The following is a 22,841-nucleotide window of genomic DNA, read 5'->3' on the forward strand; positions in this document are numbered from 1 at the left end:
CCGAGGTGGACATCCCTGGGTGGTGGTCCTAGTAGATTTTCAGAAAGCTTATGACTCTGTGGACAGAGACACCCTTTTCTCCATACTATGGGAACTTGGTCTGGATGGGAAGACCCTACGATTGATTCAAGTCACTCTGAGGAACACGACGTCCAAGGTCAGGTTCAGAGGTGAACTATCTGAAAGCTTTCCAATCAGAACAGGAGTTAGACAGGGTGATGGTCTCTCCTGCATTCTCTTCAACTGTGTCCTGGAAAAGATCATTAGAGAATGGAGAACTATGCTACCACCGGGAGCTGGACTGAAGCTTGGGTACAAGAGAAACAACCTCATTGTCCCGTGCCTAGCCTTTGCCGATGACCTGATTATACTGGCAAACAATATAGAGGAGGCTACCTACAATTTACAGAGTCTTTATTGTGTAGCAGTTAAGACTGGTCTGAAAATCAGCATCCAGAAGACTGAATTTATGACCAATATCAAGGAGGCCCCTTCTACAATTCCTCTCACAGACGCTACCATACGAAAAGTACCTGCGGTTAAGTACTTGGGAGAATGGATCTCTGCGAATCAGAGCGAGAACCCAGCCATAGATGCCAGATGTACCAAGTTTGAAAGGGCTTATCACTCGTGTCGTAGTATCTATTCATCTAAGTGCCTCTCCAAGAACCTCAAGCTCAGACACTACAACTCGGTAGTCAAACCAGCTGTTCTGTATGCTTCTGAGTGCCTTGTAATGGCTAGGAAGGGCCCACTCAGAAAGCTGGAGTTAAAAGAGAGGAAGATCCTGAGGAGGATATTAGGACCAATCAGAGAGGAAGGAGGCACTTACAGAATCCGCCATAATGATGAACTGTATGAACACCAGGAGGACATCGTCACATCTATAAGGAAAAGGCGCCTGACCTTTTATGGACACTTGGCCCGTCTGGATTCCGAAAGACTCACCAACAGGATATTCACAGTAACAGGAAGAGGCAAGGCTTCTAAGAACAAATGGATCACGTCAGTTAAGTCAGATATGGAACAACTAGATATCCCACCGGGACAAACTCATGACCGACTATTGTTCCGTCAAGCCATCCGACACGGAGTTTTCCCAACGTCCCTTACAAGTAAGAAGACTACAGGAACTAAGTGGACCGAGGAGAGAAAGCTGGCTCATAGTCAGCAAATGAAGGAGTATTGGAAGAAGAAGAAAGCATCAACTTTACCCAAGAGTAGATACGAGCCCCGTGGTCCTCAGTAGGCCTAAACGACAAAGAATAAGAATAGTAATAATAATAATAATAATAATAATGTAGAGAAACTCTGGAATCTGAAGGAACAATTAGGATGGATTAAGGAAATTAGAGAGGATATGAAAGAACTAGAAAAACCTCTGGATGATTTGCAAAACACAACAGAAAATTTAAATAAACTGAGAAACATAAAAATGATACTTAAACCAAAAATAGACAAACGACATACAATGAAACGGGTGTTTACAAATGAGGAACAACAGAAAAGATCAGAATAAATGAAAAGCTACTGGGCAATTCCGAAAGAAAATGTATCGACAAAAATAACCAGAAAATGATTGACTGAAATAGTCCAGTGAGTCCGTGATAATAATAATAATAATAATAATAATAATAATAATAATAATGTTTTACGTCTGTTAACTACTTTTAAGGTGTTCGGAGACATCGAGGTGCCGTAATTTTGTCCTGCCGGAGTTCTTTTACGTGCCAGTAAACCTACCGACACGGAGTTGACGTATTTGAGCACCTTAAAATACCACCGGACTGAACCAGGATCGAACCTCCAAGTTGGACTCAGAAAGCCAAGCAGTACCCTGACCGTCTGAGCCACTCAGCCCGACGTAGAAAAATAATTTTCAATGTGGGCATAAGAATAACTTGTCAGCTACGTCAGTTGCTGCTTGGTCTTAGGCTTTGGCGGTTTGAAGTTTTGGCACCGCAAAGACTTTACATCTTGGAGATGCGAGACAAGACCTGATCAGTGTATGGAAGACCTGACATGAATGGCTAAGTCTGTGGAATATTCCAGAACCATATTATCCTGCCCCGGCTGCACAATTCCCTTCCGTATTGAACCAGTGCTAGAATCTAAATTCGCGTGTTCTTAAGAAACCAATGAGTCTACTGCTTTCTACAGAATATATCTTTCGGTTCCACCAATGCTCTTGATTTATTGAAATAAGTTTAATATATAGAGATTGTCTTCTAGTACCGGGAAGTCTGATAAGAACTTAAACCTTAGAAATGCACTTGATGAGTCCCGTTGGTGGAAAAAATTGTCACCATCAGTGCAGGGGAGGTGGTGGTTCACCGTCAGAATATCCGGCTCCATGGCTAAATGGTTAGCGTGGTGGCCTTTGGTCAAAGGAGACCCGGGTTCGATTCCCGAGAGGGTCGGGAATTTTAACCATCATTGGTTAATTCCGTTGGCACGGGGGCTGGGTGTATGTGTCGTCTTCGTCATCGTTTCATCCTGATCACGACGCGCAAGTTGCCTACGGGAGTCAAATCAAAAGATCTGCACTTGTCTGTCCACGGACACTCTCGACACTGAAAGCCATACGCCATTTCAGTTTACAATTACAAATAAAAATAAAAAAAGTTTCCGCTGTGAATCAGTGGTAGAGTGCCGGCCTTCGGATTCCAGAATTGCGCGTTCAAACCCGGCAGAGAGAGCTATTCGGATATTTCAAGGGCAGGAAAAAATCTGTTCGACCCTCCACGTCGTACAGTATCGGCTTGTAAAAGATATCTGGTGACACATTTGGTGTACCCGACAATATTGATTAATAGCCACAGATCGTCCAACAGAGAATCGTTTCTCTACAGTCTGGTTCAGTAAATCAGAACATCAACTCGAAATTGACACGCAGGCGACCAAATTATCCTTGATTCAACGTACTGTGTAACAAAGAGCAGTAGAGTACAAAAAAAATACAGTAAATCTTCCCAACATGGACACCTTCGGGGACAAAAAAGTGTCCGTTGTTTAGGAGTCTTTCAAAATTAAGAAATATTAAACATTTTTGAAAATCACAGAAAGCAAGAAAACATATGCCCTGTAATTATTATTATTATTATTATTATTATTATTATTATTATTATTATTATTATTTTGGACCTGAAAACACTTAGTCACACTACTACTACTCGCCTGTCTTTCTTTTTACGTTATCAAATCCGTGATATAAGGACTAGAAGGAAATGAAGTGAGCAGGAGGACTGAGAAGAGAATGGTTGCAGTCTATGATGATGACATCCCAGCCTATGATGCAAGCCTTTCAAAATGAAAATCTGCGTCTGCGCCGTAGTGATTCGCATCCCACGCATAAGTGGTCTCAGGTTAATATTACGTAAATATGGAAGCTTGTTTGCTTTTTACCTATCGGAAACCTCGCGTCATTGACGCTTTAAACATTGAAAACTCCAGTTCCGCAAAGAAGGCATAAATAGAACTGAAAAAGCAATATACTGTGAAATGTTTTAAAACAGTTCATCAGTCTGAACGCCAACATTGTAGATGGAAATTTATAATTTTATACCATGAAAATATTCAGTAGATAGAAACTCGTCTTTCATTTTTGTCCATTCGTTTATCAGGAGTGCCATCATGACGTGTGAAATGGTGAATTGTATTTCTGATGATTGTACAAATGAATCAGATTAATAAATGCATTCTAAAATTATGAGCAACTGATAAAAGGTTCCCTTCTTTTTAATCATCGAAGAAAACAAGCATATATTTGAAAATATAATTGCCTTTTTTTTGGATCTAATATATTCATGTCAGCCGGAACTCTAGTGCGGTAATCCACTATGAAGTACCTGCCAGATGTATTTATAAGTACTGCATTTTGTATAAATGTGCTTTGTGGGGAAATTCTCAGCTTATATTCGTTTCCTCTTGATGTGATGGAATTTATTCTGTTTTATTAATACTTTAGTACTTTCATTTGTTCTTTGACTATTCTCTCTTAATTTGCATTTGATTAAATAATGAAAATAGCGATTAATGGAAAACAGACTGCCCAGAAAATGTGTTACAAATATGTAAGAAATGTTTTTTTCTCTTTTTCCAGGTGAGTATTGATGCTGAATGACTTGCATATTGAAGAAGTTAACCGTCTGTCGGTGAGTTATCCTAACACATGCTCTGAACATTCATCAAGCATATGTCATATATACTGTATATAAAATCATAATTTTGTCTGTACGCATAAGATGTGTGCTTCATACTGTAATCTTGCATTATATATCAATAAATAACTGAATGAATACACAACTGAAATAACTTAAGAAAATAAGTTAAATAAATGAATAAAAATAATTAATAGAAGTGTCCGTAGTATGGGCGTCAGAGTTCACCAGAATGGATCCCTCAAATTTGAATAGAGTATGACAATTCTCTCTCCCAGGGCGTGTACATAAAGCTGCGTTCTGGTACATATGCTTCAGGCCTTATCTAACCTTATGAAAACTACTCTAAATAGGTAGGAACTGCACCTAAGTTCATCAATAACTCGATTGATTCTAAAATAACTATATTCTGAATAATATCCGTGCATGAAAACCTCATCAACACACCCACATATACATAAAATACACCCACAAAATACTGCTGGAAGACTCCATATTTACACAATTATCCAACAACAACAAAAACAGCTGGAAAAGAAAAGCGAGGACCAAGCTACCATTTGTAGTTAGCCCGATTAACATTAATTACAACGATAAATACCCTTCACTGCCTCTTTGTATCAACGCAACTTGCATATTCTCATTATTGGCATTTGTTATATCACATTGGTACTGTGTCTTAATAATTCTGTGTTCACTGATTCTAAGACTTGGTTTAAAGCACTTGAGCAACACACGCTTGTTGTTCCAGAACATAAATTGTAGAAAGTATGAGATACAGTACCCCATAGCTTTCACCAACATATAAGACACTAAGCCGCCACAATTGATATAATACCAAGTGCCTAAGCACTCCACAGTTTGTAGGCCAGTACCACACTTCACATTCCACAAAAATTTCACGTCAACCACGTTCCACAAAAGTTTTAAGTTAAGCACGCTCCACCAAAGTTTTAAGTCAAGTCTTCCTCTGTTTTGTCACAGGTCTTATATAGACCTCAGCTTCCCCCTACTCTCTCATGATACGTCTATATTGGCCGTGGCCATCCAGTCACTAGTGGAAGATCCTGTTGCCATTCCAAGACCACACCTCGAACCTCTTCCGGGTCCCAAGACAGTAACAACAAGGCCACGTCATCGGACTATGGTCTGTTCCACATGTCTCACGGAAACTTTTCGAGTTGTTAAAAGCACTGTTTTCCCATCCGCTTGTACAAAACAAATTAAACATGGATACCTTCCAGCTTAAAATCTTAAGAATAAATATACAGATGAAATATTAATAATACGAATAATGTCAACAATAATGTCTCTTATTTGTGAATACACTTCGAGGGTGTGATATATGTACTATCACAATACTTCGTTTTTGTCTTGGATTAGGTATTCAGAAGTCGAAAGTCGAAAGTTCCCATTTTTTTTTTGTTTGTTTATTTGTTGCTTGTTGAAGACATCACGGCAAAACGGCTGAACAGAATTTCTCGAAACTCTGTATTTTAGGCCAGGGATAGCCATGATGTGCTCTAGGTTATATATTATTTGATTAGACCCGGATTTTGACCCCCGTGTACGAATAGAAATGGCTCGTGTTAGCTTTCTGAAAATGAGGAATGTACTGTGTGACAGAAGCCTCAGCTTAGAGACACGTCACAACTTCGTCAGGTGCTATGTATCAGTGCTCCTGTACGGCGCTGAAACACGGACTCTTAAAAGTAACACCATTAAAAGAATGAATACCTTCCAGATGTCGGTGTTCCGTAGAGTGATGCGGATCTCGTGGACTGACCATGTCTCCAATGCTGCCGAACTCATACACACGAGGAGGGAACGAATGTTGATGTGTACAATCAAGAAAAAGAAGTCAGCCTACCTTGGGCATGTTATTGAGGAATGAAAAAAGTACAACCTACTAAAATTGATCATGCAGGGTAAAATTGATGGACGTAGCGGTGGCGGTCGAAGGAACTTACGGCATTGAACAGGACTAGATTCGAGTAGACTGATGAGGACTGCCGAACATCGTACAGACTTCGGTGTGATTGTGACCAACCTTCAGTAATGGAGAAGGCACTGCAAGAAGAAGAATATAATGACGTAGCTAAAAGAAATGGGACAAGATATGAAATGTCAAAATACAAAATAAAAAAAAATTAAAAACATTTAAGCTCTGTAAGTCTTCAGGCAGTTAGGCTCTTTCAGTAGTGAAATTACCAGCGTTTCGCCCCAGTGTGGCAGTAGACTCATCAGTTCGAATGCTACACATTTTCAAGACACTGGCGCTAGTGCGCCGTTGAGACACCACTGTTAGCCTCCTATGTAGAACAATGCAGTGACGGTGCACGAGGGGAAGCCTGTGCCTCCACTTGTATAAATGCCAGCCTTTGGCCTGTATCAAAAATAGGGTTCCTAGAAGTAAACCATATTTTAATTTCATCGACTGCAAATGCCAAAAACATATAGGCTCTTTTCCAATCGTTAAATTAAATTTTAAATAAAAATTGTTTGTTAAGAATGAATCCATTCTTTTTCATTGTCGACTCAGTTAATATAATATTAATTAAAATGAGACACTGTCTGCTTATTTGTTCGGGATAGGCTCGAAAATTACTGGACCGATTGAGTTGCAATTTGGCGGGGATAGAGCTTGAAATCCCGATTAATACAAGAGATACTTGTGATTTTGATATAATTCACCGTTTCGAACTAGTGGGGGAATTTACAGGGGTGTATAACGTTTGCCCTACATCAACTTAAAATAACGGGTAAACTGTTGGCCCTATTGCAGAATGTAATGCACCATGTGGCCTTAAAATTAAATTTTCTGCACGAAACTCTAACAGCTTTCGAGAATATTGAACTTTCTTGTCTTTTTGGCCGTGGTCGCCTTACTTCGTTTCACGCGAGGACATGTTCGTCATCATTCGTGTATAAAGTCGTTTGTTTGTGAAGAGGCCAGCTCAAGAATGAGCGCGCCATTCTGCGGAATTCTGGGAGGTTACAGTTGTATTGTTCAGAGCGCTAAGCGTGCTTATCCATATTTGAGAACTGTTGTGGGCTGCTGTTTCTTTTTTTATTCAGCTATTTCCGTTATCATCGTCATCGTATTATTATATTTATCTTCCGTGTTTCTATATTTTTCTTTTACCCTGTGGGTGGGGGCGGTAGAATAACACACACTAAAGGGGGCCCCAGGAGCTCTGAAATTTGGAGCGTGGATTGGCGACCACGGGGCCCTTAGTTGAGTCCTGGCATTGCTACCTCTTACTTGTGCCAGGCTCCTCACTTTCATCTGTCCTATCCGACCTCCCTTGGTCAACTCTTGTTCTTTTCCGACCCTAACAGTATCAGAGCTCTTGAGGCCAAGGGAGTCTTTCACTTTCACGTCCTTCATGGCCCTTGCCTTTCTTTGGCCGATATCTTCATTTTTCGGAGTGTCCGGTCCCTTCCATATTTCCTCTCTGATTAATGTTATATAGAGGATGGTTGCCTAGTTGTACTTCCTCTTAAAACAGTAATCACCACCGCCGCCACCACCACCACCACCACTATAATTTTATTATTGTGTAGATTTAGGATTCATATTTCGTGAAGTTTATTATTCACATTTCATTTTGCGACATTAATCACTTAAATTCCTTGCTGATAAATCCGTAGAAGAACAGGTACTATAGTGGTAGTAACTTATATGCCTTTCAGTCTTTGATAAGAATGAATCCATTCTTTATCATTGAAGGGGTTCGAGACACACACACAAACTTATAAGTTTTTAATCATAGTTAAACAACATTCCAAACAAGTTTTTCATCATAATGAATCCCACTCGAGGTTACTCTGACGCAAAGTACATCTTATCTGTACTACATTGTATGAATTTAGGCAGCGGCTTGCTTCCGAAGATCTCCCTCTGGGTGGGGGCGGTAGAATAACACTTACGGTATCCCCTGCCTGTCATAAGAGAAGACTAAAAGGGGCCCCAGGGGCTTGTAACTTGGGAGCGTGGGTTGGCGACCACGGGGTCATGAGCTGAGTCCGGTATTTCTTCCACTTACTTGTGCCCGGATCCACACATTCATCGGTCCTATCCGACCTCCCTTGGTCAACTCTTGTTCTTTTCCGACCCTAACAGTATCAGAGCTCTTGAGCCCAAGGGAGTCTTTCATTTTCACGTGATTCGTGGTCCTTGTCTTTCTTTGGCCGATATCTTCATTTTTCGAAGTGTCGGATCCTTTCCATGTTTTCTCTCTGATTAGTGTTACATAGAGAATGGTTACCTAGTTGTACTGCGTCTTGAAACGATAATCACCACCACCGCCTCCCTAGAACATTATCTAGGTTATTTACGATATCACTGTCCACCCCACCCCAACCCGGTCTTACACTATTATCATTATCTTCATTATAATCTATGTCCCGTTCGTTGCTCTATTTTTTTAAGAGACGCTGAGGTGCGGAAGTTTGTCTCGCACGAGTTCTTCAACGTACAAGAATCTTGCGACACGGGAGTTGTCGCTTTTGAACACAATCAGTAATGCTATCGATCTCAGGCGAGGTCGAATCCGCTATTTTTGGGAACAGAAGGACGATTGCGCCTCTGTGGTCGGCGAGCTCCTTTATCTGTCAGTGCTAATCTATGTGATGTTTGTACTTTTGTAATCAAGTCAGATCTGAGATTAACCTTTTGACTGCCAAAAAATGATTTTTCATTCTTCCTTGAATTTGCTATGAATGTAGCCTACTTAATTTCAGGTGCAAGCTCACTTACAAACAGTCGTAGTCGTTTCTTTCGTGTTACAAATTTTAAAACTGATAATATAGTGTGTGAGTTGTCAACAACGATCATGGATTTACACCAAAAAGTACCAATTTACGACCGATGATAACCTAAGCCGGTTACACAAAATAGTTTAGGAAAAGACAATCATTATGTTCTGTACTTCAAGTACTTGGTGTGCAAACAAATATTCAGAACTATAACCCTTAAAATGTGATTCTTCATTAGTTGAATTCTCAGTTTTACATTTCATTATTGGATTTATTCTTTGTAATAAAGATTTTTAGATGAAGAGTGAAATTAATAGAAAGTCTCTTTCGTACGCAACAGAAAGCATCCATCGAAAATATGCATGAGAAAATGTGACCCTCGCGGTTAGGTTTTCAGGAATTCACCTGGCGCTAAGAAGGTTAAGTACAAACCGGCCCTAGTCTTTTAAGTTAGGGACAATCCAAGCATTTACTGGACCGATGAGAGTCCGTAATGAGAGGTTCTTAACCCACAGTTTGTAGAAACCATGGACCTTGACACCATGGTTATAAAAGCATTCATTACCTACCGTGGGATATTCATCGGTCACAAGATTGAAAATGAAAGGAAAAATCATCTCAAGTATTTTTCTAATGGTCTAATAACGATTGAGTTATCTGCTCGGTATATCTGTAAGATTGCATTCGGGATATGATGGGGTCGAACCTCACTACGGAAGCTTTGATTGTGGTTTTTCCCAGTTTCTCACCAGGGAAATGCTGGGACTGTACCTTAATGAAAGCTGTGGCTGCTTCCTTCCCAGCCGTAGCCCTGTCCTATGCCATCGTCGCCTGTCAGGCTTCATGGCTAAATGGTTAACATGCTGGCCTTTGGTCCAGATGGTCCCGGGTTCGATATCCGACCAGGCCGGTGAGTGTGTCGTTTTCATCATTAGAAGTCATCATAGATAGGGCTCCATCCTCTTAGACTCGCAGGTCGCCTGTACGGCGCCAACTCGAAAGACCTGCACCTGGCCTCTTCCGAGGCCAAACACCGTTATTATTACCGAAAACCTGAAGTGTAAATGCGCTGTTATACCCCTACAAAAATAAAAGCTAATGCCTTAAGCAATCATGTGGCTATCGCTCGTTTTGCTGTGTTTTTGTAGAAAATAGAACTGGGTCAGGACAGAAAAACAAGTTCTTCTTTCCTGAACTTTTAATCTCCTCACACACTATATCTGAAGAAAAAGATTAATACTCTAAGCAAATCATACGGAGGTATCTATCTTTCTACTGTGTTTTGATGGCAAATAGAACTGGGACACGACACATAAACGAGTTACACTTATATCATACCATACACGATTCTGAACGTCCATATCTCATAAACTCTTTAAAAGAAAATATCACCAGTCTCAATATCTGGGAACTGGGATGCTGTTAGAAGTCCTCGCTCGCGTTCCTAGTCGATGTTCCTTTCCTTTAGATTTCTTGTAACCCCATTTGGCTTCGGTTCCGAGAACGATATAAATCTGTTCCGTTCAAGCGATGGTATTGATCTAGTATACTGACGTAGAAAGGCGACAACAACAATAAAAACGTCTGCAAAGCTGCACGTGCAGCTCAACACTTGTAACTCATACAGTATCAAATCAGTATTGTATTTATGAACAAGTGAGTAATGCACACAGTAAAAAACTAATTACATACCTCGAGTATCTGATCCCTTATTGGGCATAGAGTGAACATTTAAGATAGAAAATCTGCTGAAGTTCAGATGGCTAAAACATTATCCTCTTCAGACGAGGCCAGTTAGTAAATACAGTACTTTGAGGAAGAGAATCCTTTAAACTACAGGGTGCGCACAACATCCGTATGCCGCTATATTAAATTAAATTAAACCCAAACTGATATGATATAAAAATACACATACTCATTATTTATTTATACTTACGTCTTACGAATAAGAATCTAAAACATATGTATGTGTCCCTCCAGGGTCTCTGCACGGCTGAATACGCCGCCACGTTCTGATGTTCATATTAAGCAACATCCTTGGGGTCACTGTCTGGAAAGCTTCGCGCACCGCATTTTTCAGATCAAATTCCAACATTCCGCTGCTTTCTCACCTGTTCCTTGACAGAGTGCGTTATCGGGTGTTGTTAGATTACGGCTCCTTGGTGGCCATTGAAGAGGAGCTGGATCATTGTCCGATCCAGCGATTCCCAAAGACTGCGTTCAGACGTCGTCGAACAGCCACTGCGATGTGAGCCGGCGCCCCATTGTGTTGAAATCAAACAACGTCTAAAATTTGTAATATTGTCTAACTAATAATAATAATAATAATAACAATAACAATAATAATAATAATTCATAACCATTGCAATGTGATTAAAATAATCAAATATGAATAAATAACTGAATAAATTAAAATACATAAATAAAACAATTAATCGAAATGTCCGTAGTATGAGCGCCAGAGTTCACCAGAAAGGATCACTCGAATTTTGATAAAGCATGATATTTCTCTCTCCCAGGGCGTGTACATAAATCTGCGTACTGGTTCATCTGTAACTCCACTGACAACTAACTATATTCTAAATAACATCCGTACATGGGCACCTCATCAACACTCCAAAATATACATAAAATCCACTCACAAAATACCGCTGGAAGACTACATATTTACAACAACAGTGGGAAACCAAAAGCGAGGACCAAGCTGCCATTTGCAGTCAGTCCGGTGAAAGTTCGTTAAAAAGCATATATGTGTGGATGAATACCCTCACTGTCTCTGAATATCAACACAACTTGCATATTCCCATTATTGGCACTTGTTATCTCACACAGATACTGTACCTTATAATACTGTATTCACCGACTCTAACACTTGGTTTAAAGATACATTCACTCGAGCAACACACGCTTGCTGTTCCAAAACATAAATTATGGAAAGTCTGGGATACAGTACGTCACAGCTTTCACCAGCATATAATACCAAGCCACCACAAGTGATACAGTACCACGTGCCTACGCACTCCACAGTTGTACTGTAGGTAATGAAATGAAATGTCGTATGGCTTTTAGTGCCGGGATATCCCAGGACGGGTTCGGCTCGCCAAGTGCAGGTCTTTCTATTTGACTCCCGTAGGCGACGTGCGCGTCGTGATGGGGATGAAATGATGATGAAGACTACACATACACCCAGCCCCCGTGCCATTGGAATTAACCAATTAAGGTTAAAATCCCCGACCCGACCGGTAATCGAACCCGGGACCTTCTGAACCGAAGGCCAGTGCGCTGACCGTTCAGCCAACGAGTCGGACACAGTTGTAGGTCAGTACCACAGATCACATTCCACAAACATTATAAGACCACGTTGCACAAAAGTCATATCACCTCTCTTCCGCTGTTTTCAGTTAAGTCCTCCGCTGTTTTTACATATGCCTATATAGACCTCACCTTCCCCCTACCCTTTTCATGATACGTCTAGATTGATGTTGGCCAGCCAGTCACGAGTGGAAGATCCTCTTGTATCAAGACCACGCCCTGAACCTCTTCTGGATCCCGAGACAATAACAACATCAACGGACTCTGGGTTCCACATGACTCATACAAAGTTTCCGAGTTGAAAATAACACTGTTTTCCTTTCCGTTTGTACAAAACAAATCACTTATATCACATATGGAGACCTTCCAACTTAAAACATTAAGAACAAAATATACAACTGAAATATATTTACATATATATTGTACCGGTTACGACCTGTACATGCGTATTTTTGATAGTTAATTGCATTTAATCATCACGCGTAATTCTCCGAGCAAGCCTGGTTTGTTTACATTCGGTGGAACGAGCGAGCGAGTCGAGGACAGCTGTGTGTGTGACGTAGCTGCAGGGGCAAGATAGATCACCCGCCTGACACGGCAGGTGTAGCTGGCCTGACCTGGTATGTTCTGGATTCAAGCGTCACACCTTCACGAACATTCGATTAAGAAATTTTGAAACTCCTCTAATAATTATGGTAGCGACTTGAGTGACATGTCATTTTGAAGGGAATCACATAAACGTCGCAAAGCGTGAATCTCAAGTAAATCCGTCGAGGGATTCATGAGATAACCAGCTTCAAGGGATCACGCTATATGATGACGTAGAAGCCTCCAAACCGAATATAAGGAGGGCTCACTTTAGCCTGATCAGTCAGTCAGAGCCGAGTATTCATCCTGGCTCTACACGCTGCCGTAGTCGTCAGAGGCTATCTTCGAGTAGTTACAGTCTTTATGCGGAACTTAAACATCACGGCTATATGGGACTTATCAATTGTGCGCGCGTGAACTCTAAAATTATTCAAAGTCTTTCTGAACATGGACTTGTAATATCTGTGAGTGTTAAGGAACAAATCATTCTAAGTCTTTATGAACAGTGACTTGCAATTTTTACCAGTGATGAACTCTAAAATTATTCAAAGTCTTTATGAACATTGACTTGTAACTTTGCCAGTGATGAACTCTAAGATCATTCAAAGTTTTTATGGACATTGACTTGTGATTTTCGCCAGTGATTATTCAAATTCTTTACAGACATTGACTTGTAATTTTTGCCAGTGATGAACTCTAAAATTATTCAAAGTCTTTGTGGATATTGACTTGCAATTTCTGCCAGTGATGAACTCTAAAATTATTCAAAGTCTTTATGAACATGGACTTGTCATTTTCGCGAGTATTAAGGAATGAATTCTTTACAGTCTTTATGGACAGTGACCTGTAATTTTGCCAGTGGTGAGAAACCAGTTATTCAAGGTCTTTATGAAGTTTGACTTGTAAATTCTGCGAGTGATGAAGAACACTTTTTCGAAGTCTTTGTGGACATTGAGTCTATCAGCCACATTGGACTTAGGTGATGAGTGATTACCTGCAACATCGTCAGAGACCATCAGAGATCATCCAGACCATCGGAAGTTCGAGACTTACTCATTCACGACCAACCTGGGTGTTCCGGCCTCATCTTAACGGAGTATTTGGCATCTTCCGGAACGTGTTCCAGCCTGTTCGGCCCGGTGAGCTGGAGACCCGGACCATTAAAAGGACGATGTTGAAGACAGCCCCTATCTACAATGAGGTGATGCGCAATTTGATATGCATTTCATGAATAAACTCTTATACAATCTGATTAAATTTTTTCTTGTAGATAGGACCCTGCCTCCTGTACCAAGCCCTAGCTAGTGTCCATCCAGTTTCGCCCTGAGAACTATTTCATGCTTACGTTAAAATTAAAATCTTAAAGTCGGGCTCTTTTACTGGTACAATATATGGTTTTGCTATTTGCTTTACGTCACACCGACACAGATATGTCTTATGGCGACGATGGGATAGGAAAGGCCTAGGAATGGGAAGGAAGCGGCCGTGGCCTTAATTAAGGTACAGCCCCAGCATTTCCCTGGTGCGAAAATGGGAAACGACGGAAAACCATCTTCAGGGCTGCCGACAGTGGGGTTCGAACCCACTATCTCTCGATTACTGGAAACTGTCCGCACTTAAGCGACTGCAGCTATCGAGCTCGGTGTAATAATAATAATAATAATAATAAATCGAATAATGACAATAATCTCTGAATACAGTGCGAGGGTGTGATATATGTACTATCACAGATTCCCATATTTTGCAGCTGCGGGATGAGTCAGTCATTGATCATCTGGAGGTAACTGTTCTGATTAACAGGACGATCAAAGAAATTCGGGTTAAACAGATGCGTTTGTGTCATTCCGGTCCAGATCATGACGTGAGGTCGGTTTCGCTCGATTACTTGAAAAAAAAAATGTGGATTTATTTCCCCAAAAGTAAACATCGCGACTACGGGACATTCGTCAGTGAACATGACTTCTGCCTTCTTAACTATTGTTTGGAATTGTTGCAGCATCCGACCACAAGCATCAACACGTCTCTCCAATTCATCATCTGATATTCATTGACACTCAATGGACTCCAACACCTTAGTTTCAGATCCACTTTGATGTGTTTTTGCTCATGGTTGATTCCGATATCCCCAACTCCGTCGCACGTTTCCGTGCGGATTTGACCGGAGATTGTTCGATGGATTTTTCCACGTCAACACAAAGTTAAAGTATGGTGGATGGTCTTCCGCTTCTCGGCACGTCACGAACACTGCCCGCGCGGCTGTGAGCTTGCATCCGGGAGATAGTAGGTTCGAATCCCACTATCGGCAGCCCTGAAAATGGTTTTCCGTGGTTTCCCATTTTCACACCAGGCAAATGCTGGGGCTGTACCTTCATTAAGGCCACGGCCGCTTCCTTCCAACTCCTAGGCCTTTCCTATCCCATCGTCGCCATAAGACCTATCTGTGTCGGTGCGACGTAAAGCCCCTAGCAAAAAAAAAAACGAACACTGCCCGTTAAAAAAGGCTTTCTTTTCCCACGCTAACTATGTCTTCTTTGTCGGTGCTGCTTTCATAAAACGCGCTACGAAATCGTTCCTCATATTTTTAATTTATTTGGCTCATGAATCCACACAGTGGCCAGTAAACGTTCCTCAATCGTATAATCACTTATATCATCCATTCTATTAATATCCTGGCACTAACTGCTGTCAACAATCAAAGTCGATAACAGTGTATATCTGACAATAGAAATAGGAGTTTTTGCGCACTCTGTACTGGCGTAACAGGCAACAAGCTACAGTGCTCAAAACTCCATGTATCACGTCCTCGATGTTCCTGACTACATTGTACGAATACGTAGTGGGATGGGATGTCTTGTGTTTATAACAGAGGGTTCCACTGCCTTTGGATGTTTGGCAGGTGTTAGTGTCAGCAGAAAGGTACGAGTGCCTCAATTCAAAGTGTGTGCGTAGGTTGGTTTTTGTGGAGTGGAGCGTTGGAGCGTTTACAAGTCATGGCTCATTGTGCGAACCGAGATAGGCCACGGGGGAAGCAGTTTCGTCGAATGAAGCGGCCGTGGCCTTAATTAAGGTACAGCCACAGCATTTGCCTGGTGTGAAAATGGGAAACCACGGAAAACCGTCTTCAGGGCTGCCGACAGTGGGATTCGAACCCACTTTCTCTCGGATGCAAGCTCACAGCCGCACGACCAACTCGCCCGGTAATGGTATTACTAGCATCGCTCATACCTCGGTCACTTTCATATTGTCAAAGCCAAGGATAAAACTGAGACAGATCAAGGAAAGTAATAAAAGTGTTTTAGCCCGTACCAGAAGACATAGTGCTCTGTAAACACAAGGTCTCACCAGCAATTAACGGTCATTCAATTACTTGGCGACGATGACATTATTATTTCCCCATTTTGTTAATTCCATATAATGTGTGAGTTTCTCCAATGTTAAGCACTTTCCCTATCTTTTGCGATATCTTCATAGAGATGCTTGCCTTGATTTGAAATCTACAATCTACTGCAAACAAGAATTTGAAAATAAGCTTCACATTGTTGTCAGCAATCCCCAAACACGTAACAAACAAAAATCAACATTGGACGTTATAGTCGATACATTTCTTCGGAAACGTGATAACAATACGCCGATTTATACGATATGTCTTACTAAGCGATATTTTAAATGCAGCGTGTATATAAGGATTTAGACAGGACCGTTAGATTTCGCCGTTATATCCAATACGTTGTTTAAAGCGATGTCGGAATAAACGGTTTCGACTGTACTTCTATCTATCTATCTATCTATCTATCTATCTATCTATCTATCTATCTATCTATCTATCTAATTTGTACATACGGGTGCTTATTAGCGAAGTTATACAATTAAAAAAATATTTTTTCTTGTATGTGATTAAAGCGATAGTATTCTAGATAACAATAATTATTTATGGTAGTGGTTGAACAAGAGCTTCCGTGGCTCAGGCGGCAGCGCGATGGCCTCTCACCGCTGGGTTCCGTGGTTCAAATCCTGGTCACTCCATATCAGATTTGTGCTAGAAAAAGCGGAGGAGGGACAGGTTTTTTCCGGGTACTCCGGTTTTCCCTGTCATCTTTCATTCCAGCAAGACTCTCCAATATCATTTCATTCCATCTGTCATTCATTAATCATTGTCCCAGAGGAGTGCGACAGGCTTCGGCAGCCGGCACATTTCCTATCCTCGCCGCTAGATGGGGGCTTCATTCATTTCATTCCTGACCCGGTCGAATGACTGGAAACAGACTGTGGATTTTTAGTGGTTGAACAGTAAATTGAAAAGTAACGCTTAGAAAGGAAACCTTCCCTGACTGTACGGATAGTTATTACCAGTCCGAGGCGCATCGCTAGCGTACTGCTGGTAGCTCTAGCGGTCACCCGTACCATGGACATTCCGTACCACTTGATGTCAAATTGGAATTCCATTTCCACGCCAGCGGGCATAATGAGCTTGACAGACACACTTTAGAAATCAGAAACAAAAATAATTTGCATTTCCTGAAGAAAACTTTTATATTATTTTAATAATTGCCCTGTTACTATACTTATTTATGTTTACGTAAATAAAAGGCTGTCAGGTGCTAGCCGACAAATGTGCAACCCAATAAACTCTTGTTCTTGTAGTATTTCCTTACAACGGGAATACACCCTGCAACAAAACATTACAACAGAAATATACATCGTGTTCGGGCGCAATGTGCCTGGCGAGCATAAGGATAATATGACTATTGTGAATATTTATAAACTTCTGCATTATTTCATTCACAAGTAAGTAAAATAATCGATTCTGATGAACTGCCCGATGTGGGCTTGAAGGTCACGTGGAAACAAACTACTGAAAGGTGGAGGTAACTAGGTCCCCGCGAATAACGAATACGAGATAAGAATTAACACGTGTGCCAATCGCACCGGGTGGAGGCTTCTGCTCCAGTAGTGGACAATGGATATACAAATTAATACATTCGCCAGGATATCGTTTTTACTTCGCAATACTTCCCACTCTTTCAAGTAGTACGGAATGTCCTCTCCTAAATATTTTAAAGTCATTAGCTGACACTTCTCAGGTAATCTGCCGATCAAGTGGTACGAAATGACCGGTGGTACGAAATGTCCGTGGTACGAAATGTTCTAGAACCGCTCTAGCGACCCAAGCGTGCACGTGCCTGTTCTAGGCCAATTATCACCCGGTTCTCTCTTCCTAACTGCCTCTCAATTGATTGACTTGGAGTGCATTAGGAAGTTCTCTTTTCTCGCCAATTTACGCTACGAACCCGTGCGCTTCCTACTGAGAAGCTTGATTGAACATTTTGCTCCTCACTACTCAGTGGGAAATTTAATTGATGAACAGAGCTCCAGGTTTCCTGTCTTTATTTTCGTAATTCTCTGGCATAGTGTGTCTCTTCAAGAAGTTTTTTTTTTTTTTTGCTTACGTCGCACCGACACAGATAGGTCTTATGGCGACGATGGGACAGGAAAGGCCTAGGAATGGGAAGGAAGCGGTCGTGGCCTTAATTAAGGTACAGTCCCAGCATTTGCCTGGAGTGAAAATGGGAAACCACGGAAAACCATCTTCAGGGCTGCCGACAGTGGGGTTCGAACCCACTATCTTCCGGATGCGAGCTCACAGCTGCGCGCTCCTAACCGCACGGCCAACTTGCCCGGTCCTACAAGAAGCAAGCAAGCTTGTAATTTATTAGACTGTTCATAACCGTGATCATAGCAACGGGACTTCCCGTTTTACGTACTCGGCCTCATGTCGGTAGACTCGCTGGAACGTAAAAGAACTCCTTCGGGACAAAGTTCCTTCACTTCGGCGTTCCTGAAAGCTGTAAGAGTACTTAGTGAGGCTAATGTAACAGTGCTTCACTATGAATTCGGCATTGTATGAAACATTCTAGGTGAAGTAGTGTACACGTCGTGATTAAGATTGTATTAGATTGCGTGGCTTTTAGCGTTATTTAAGATTTATTTTAATTTTATATTTTACAATTTGATTCACGTCGCACCGACACGGATACATCTTATGGCGACGGTGTGATAGGAAAGGGCTAGGAGCGGAAAGGAAGCGATCGTGGCCTGATGTAAAAATGGGAAATAACGGTACACCAGTTTCAGGGCTGCTGACAGTGGGGTTCGAACCCACTCTCTCCCGAATGCAAGCTGATAGCTGCGTGACCCAAGTCGCATGGTCACTTGCTCGGTCCCGAGAAACACGATGGGGAGGTCGCCACAAGTTGTTTCTCATGTAAAGTCCGGGTTGGGGAGTTTTTATTATAATGACAGGCCTCTTTGCCTACTGCCGCTCACAGTCGATAATCAGACACTCTTTTTTCGGGGGAGTGACAGGGGTTGAAGCTCGTTTCCTCCGCGTGGTGATCATCACAATCTACATCGCCTCCGACATGCCGAGTATGCCTTGGAGTACTGCACGTGTACCGACGTGGAGTGAGTGATAGGAGCTTGACGGCACCAGTGCTGGTTGTTGCCTGTGCCCCGCCGTAGTCGCATACGGAGCTAAGTACTTGGAGTACGCTGTGTACTACCGTACAAGGTTCTTAAACACTACTACCGTAGACTATAGACCGAATAGGAGTTTATATGTGGAACAGGTGGTGTGAGTAGAGTTGGAGCGGTGTTAATGGTTGTTGTTGTTGTGAGGAATATTGTTCTGCTGGTTAGCACTGTTGTGCTGTTGCTGTTCAATTGTCAGTGTTGAGTCGAATCAAGGAACAGTCATCGTGCGTTGTGTGTTGTAGGGGTCAGGAACCCCGAGTTCAAACCTACCTGCGTGCAGGTACACGTGTCGTCTCGGAACTCACGAGTATCAAAATTCACGAATTCAATGAAGAGGATTAGTAAGAGTTGGTTTCTCTACCTGGGCCTGTCTCAAAACTCACGGGCAGGAGCAGTTCGTCTTTGAATTAGTGATGGGATAATCGAATACAAAATAATCGCCTATTCGATTATATTTCTCATTCGATTATATTTCGATTATTCATTCGAATGAATGACGCAATCGAATAGTGAATATTTTCATTCGATTTTTTTGTTTATTCATTTGGAACTGCATTCGAATAGTGAATGCTTTTGAAATAATCGAATAAAAAGTGATGTTATTAAGACGGTTAATTCACTCATTTAATTTCAACGTTTGAGGATACGTTTGGAAAAAAATGTATTTCTGTATTTCATAAGAGTTCATCTGTACGCTTATTTCAATCGATTATCCATCCGTCACACTTAAATCGAAAAATTGATTCATGACGGATCCGAATATTCTATGCGATACAACTGAATGATATTTGAAATTCGATTATTTTATTCGATTACTTATTCGATTATTTAAGTAATCGGACGGAGGTTATTCGATTATTAAAATTATTCAATTATCCCATCACTACTTTGAATGGACAAATGACATTTTAAATACAGTTGTAATTATTTTATAGGATACTTTTGTTAGTTTTTACGTACTTACTGAAAATGGTATTAGTTTCACGTGTATGTTAATCTCTATTCAGTGTAAGAGAAGGCTTCATAAGTTTAACTATGTCGAGCAAAACAAGGCAGATAAATAAATAAATAAATAAATAAATAAAATCAATAATAAGTACTTCCTCAGGTCCACTTTTAGCTTCTCCCTCCGGATAAACTTAGACATTGGCTTAGTCTGTTTTCATATCATGCATGCAGAATACATGTGGCCAGAGTTCCCTCAAATATAACATTATTCCAGAACGGTCAGTTTCGGTAAAGGGTTGTTTTGTATGAAGTCGAGCACAAGTGCTATGAACTGTTCACTGGAACACAGGATTTGTGTTTTGTTATAAAACTTCTTATCCCGACAACATGAATGATCTTTTCGGCGAGTACTTTTAATAATGGAGTAGCCTCCGTTGCTCAAACGGCAGCGCGTCGGCCTCTCACTGCTGGGTTTCGTGGTTCAAATCCCGGGCACTCGTATTTTCCCTTGTCATCTTTCATTTCAGCAACACTCTCCACTATCATTTCACTTCATCTGTCAGTCATTAATCATTGCCCCAAAGAAGTGTGACAGGCTTCGGCAGTCGGCACAATTCGTATCCTCGCCGCAAGACAGGGTCTTCATTTATTCCATCTCTGACCCGGTCATTGACTGAAAAACAGGTTGTAGGTTTTCATTCACTTTTAATGATGGAATAACTTCTGTACGATTATTTAAATACCGGGCGAGTTGGCCGTGCGGTTAGGGGGGCGCAGCTGTGAGCTTGCATCCGAGATGTAGTGGGTTGGAATCCCACTGTCGGCAGCCCTGATAATGGTTTTCCGTGGTTTTCCATTTTCACACCAGGGAAATTGTGGGGCTGTACCTTAATTAAGGCCACGGCCGCTTCCTTTCCATTCCTAGGCCTTTCCTATCCCATCGTCGCCATAAGACCTATCTGTGTCGGTGCGACGTAAAGCAAATAGCGATTATTTAAATAATATAATAATAAATAATCAAATAAAATAATCGAATTAGTGGAAACGTGTAGAATATTCGGATGCGTCATGAATGAATATTTCGATTTAAGTGTGCCGAATGGATAATCGATTGAAATAACCGAATAGATGAACTCTTATGAAAAATAGAAATATGCCTTTTTTCCAATCCATGAAGTCTAATGCTGAAGACAGCACAAATACCCAGTACCCGAACCACAGGAATTAACCAATGGAAGTTAAAATCCTGTCCGGGAATCGAACCCTGCACCCTTGGGACCAAAGGCCAGCATGCTAACCATGTATCCATGGAGCCGAACGACGTGAAATTAAAGTAGGTATATTACCTGCTGCTGGTTAAAAGAAATTGTCAATTGGTAGTACTCGGGTTTAGTTCCATCATGCGGCCACAAGACGGTATTTACTTCAATAAAGGACTTTATTTTACATATATTAAAGATTAAGACAGTTAATGAAAGAGACAGAGGTTATTATTAACGTATTATTATTATTATTATTATTATTATTATTATTATTATTATTATTATTATTATTATTATTCCGGTCTAGAAAGCCAAGAATAACGGCCGAGAGAATTCGTCGTGCTGATCACACGACATCTCATAATCTGCAGGCCTTCGGGCTGAGCAGCGGTCGCTTGATAAGCCAAGGCCCTTGAGGGCTGTAGTGCCATGGGGTTAGTTAGGTTAGTTACTATTGTCATCGTCGAAATATTTTGCTGTGGTCTTAAAGCTAATATGATGGTTTTCCCCCTATGACGTAAATTTATAATAACGGGGAGGTCGCCACGCGTTTCCCATGTAAAGTCCGGGGTGGGGAGTTTTTATTGTAATGACAAGCCCCCTTGCCCGCTGTTAGTCACAGTCGAGTTGGAGAGTTTTCATTATAATCAGACACTGGGGCGTGAGTCACCGAGCACCTCATCCCTCCTGCGATCATCGCAGGCACCTACCTGCTGTCCGGAGTCGTGAATTTTGAGACTCATTAGAATGCTAATTTAGCAACTAGTTTGTAGTCGTGAGTTTTGATACGTAACCCGGGTGCACCACTTAAGTGGCCGCCCGCTGTAGAGAGGACAGAGGCTTTGTAAATAGACAACAGTTAGTGGAGTCTGGCCATTCACGGTTGAATAGAATTGTATGTGTGTATTATGTGTGCACTTATTTGGTCATCTTGAATTAAATTGAGAATAAAGACAGTGTTTTATTCATGACAGTTACCAAGGCAGTGACCAAGAAAGTGCAGAGAAGGATAGAAAAGAAAGTACAGGAGAATATGGGAGATGACCAGTTTGTTTTTAAAAAGGGAAGAGGAACCAGAGATGCAATTGGATGCCTAAGGATGATTGAAAAAAGGATGTTAGAAGTGAATAGGGAAATGTACATATGTTTCATTGATTGGGAAAAAGCGTTTGACAGAGTGAACTGGTGCATTCTGACGAGGATTCTGAAAGATATTAGTGTAGACTGGAAAGACAGAAGAGTGATAAAAGTGCTGTATATGAATCAGAAAGTGATGGTT

The 22,841-nt window shown here is 41.2% G+C and overlaps 1 protein-coding gene across 4 annotated transcripts in view; it reads left to right on the plus strand.

Moving 5' to 3' along the window:
- The window catches only part of Mtmr6 (Myotubularin related protein 6), a 546,834-nt gene that overhangs the window by 282,919 nt on the left and 241,074 nt on the right, over positions 1-22,841 (plus strand). The window contains exon 1 of one of the 4 annotated variants that reach the window (XM_068226761.1): positions 4,136-4,154. The exons of the other annotated variants lie outside the window; for them this stretch is intronic. The gene's annotated coding sequence lies outside the window, so the exon portion shown is untranslated. Of the gene's footprint in view, positions 1-4,135; positions 4,155-22,841 lie in introns of those variants that run through there. 4 annotated transcript variants of the gene reach the window in all.

This window comes from Anabrus simplex, chromosome 3 (assembly GCF_040414725.1).
Source record: "Anabrus simplex isolate iqAnaSimp1 chromosome 3, ASM4041472v1, whole genome shotgun sequence".
Classification (NCBI taxonomy): Eukaryota; Metazoa; Arthropoda; class Insecta; order Orthoptera; family Tettigoniidae; genus Anabrus; species Anabrus simplex.